Below are 2,001 nucleotides of genomic sequence, written 5' to 3'. Positions count from 1 at the left end.
CCATCGGTTTACTTTCCCCTCGAAGTCAGCGACAGCCACAGTCAGTAGCACAAGGTGTTGGATGTGTATAGTTGATTTTTGGGACGCTTTCTTTTTTACCTAGAGGACAGACTCTTGCGTACAAGGTATGAACAAACTTGTTTTTTACTTTTCTGTCTGTGTTTTTTTTTTCTTTACCTTTTTTCTTCTGCAGTTTAAGGTTAATTAAATCATAACTACTACTTAACAGTGTGCATAATGATTTATAATGAAAAGTGTTTTCTGCTTTATATCATTACTTGTGACAAATAACAAAGTTTTGAGTTAATATTCTGGCTGTGCAGGTTATGAACTCTGTCAGGTGTAACTGCAGATTCTTAACTGGATTTGTCTCAACACGTTTAGCGTTTTGAGAACCTTTAACCAAAACGAGTAAGTACGATTAAACATTTAGACTAATACAAACACACACACATGATGACGAGTTTTTGTTTTTTGCCACTTTGTTTTGTTTTTAAGCGTTCATGTATTTCAGTTAAAATTGTTTTAAAGCTGCTGAGAAAACATACAGAAACTGTGGATGCCCCGCAGTTATACAGTGGAGGCGACATGCAGGCAAAATGTTGTTGGATTGGTGCTGATAACCGTTAATCATCCTTTTGTGCAATTGCTTTTCATATTATGCAGCGTTAAGTGACAGATATGGAAAAGTTCTGCATTCAATGTGGTTTCTGTTTTGCTGAACCGCAGTAAGTTTAAAATGTGAATACCTTTGGGTTGTTATCGTTTATGTGCAAAAACAAATACAAAATACTACATAGGCGTGGGGGACAGAGGGGTGTTAGAATTAAGTACTTTTAATACAAAAAAAAGTTTTAAAAGCAACAAAAACAAAGTTCAGCAACCCTTTAGAGGATTGAGTGTTTGAGTTATTGTTGGTGTTGATGTTACTCAAGATATCAATTATCTGTCATTAACACCAGATTTTCATAGAAAATCGATTTTCTATGAAAGATTGAGGTTTTTTTATTTTTTGAGGAGGGTTTTTTTTTGTTTGTTTGTTTGTTTGTTTGTTTGTTTGTTTGTTTGTTTACTATTTTAAATGTCTAGGCAAGGGGAAAATCAGTTGATTTTTATTTATTTAGCACCAGTTTGCACAAACTGTTCCCTTAAAGGTCTTTATAGTGAAAGATGAAGACTATGATAGAGAAAAACCTGACACGCATACAAGTCCCTGGGGGGAAACACTTCTTTGAGACAGGAAGAGGCCTTTGGCAAACCCCGATTCAGGAAGGGCTAGCCATCTTTACTGTGAATAGTTGGGAGATGAGTGGAAAAAGAAGAGAAACAAGTGGTTCATGGGTAAGCAAAGGAAAACACAAACTATGGTAGAAAGTAGATAAAAGTTTATGAGAAATAGAAGGAAAATACGTTGTGCGTCATAGTAAGTTGTCTAATTGTAGCCTAGAGCAACTTCAGTGTTAGGCTTGGCAGTACAGTGGTGCAGTGGTAAGCTCTGCTGCTTCAAAGTACAAAGCTATTGGGTTCAAATCCAGTCGGGGACCTTTTGCATAGTGTTTCTATCCTCTCACTGGGTACTCTGGGTTCCTCCCACACTCCCTGAATTGAATAAGTGATGGCATTGTTTTTGAATTTTAGTAAGGGTTTAGAGATGGTGAGAAAAGTTCATTTAAAAAAAAAAAGATTTTCTTTCAGGAGTCACCAAAACAGGTTCTGTGCCTGAACTTGCCACAGTGTTTATTTATTAGGAACGAACTGGAAATACAGCAACAGCTTTTGCATTATGAGTTTTGATGACAATGAAGTATATCGCTGTGTTCCATATAACATAGCATTTCATAATGTTTTACCTGTGTTGCTGTCCTCTCTCTGCAGCATCCGTTCCAACTCTTACTCTGTCAAGATGTCTGGAGACCAAAGTAACACAGGAGAAGACCATTGTATTCCTGAAGACAACAGCTTGGTCTTCACTCTGGTTCCACCCTACATCCTGGTCATCAG

The sequence above is a fragment of the Pundamilia nyererei genome, unplaced genomic scaffold (genome assembly GCF_000239375.1).
Source record: "Pundamilia nyererei isolate P.nyererei 1_Seehausen unplaced genomic scaffold, PunNye1.0 scaffold00010, whole genome shotgun sequence".
Taxonomy (NCBI): Eukaryota; Metazoa; Chordata; class Actinopteri; order Cichliformes; family Cichlidae; genus Pundamilia; species Pundamilia nyererei.
The sequence above is the reverse complement of the archived record's forward strand: the minus strand, read 5'-3'. Positions refer to the sequence as shown.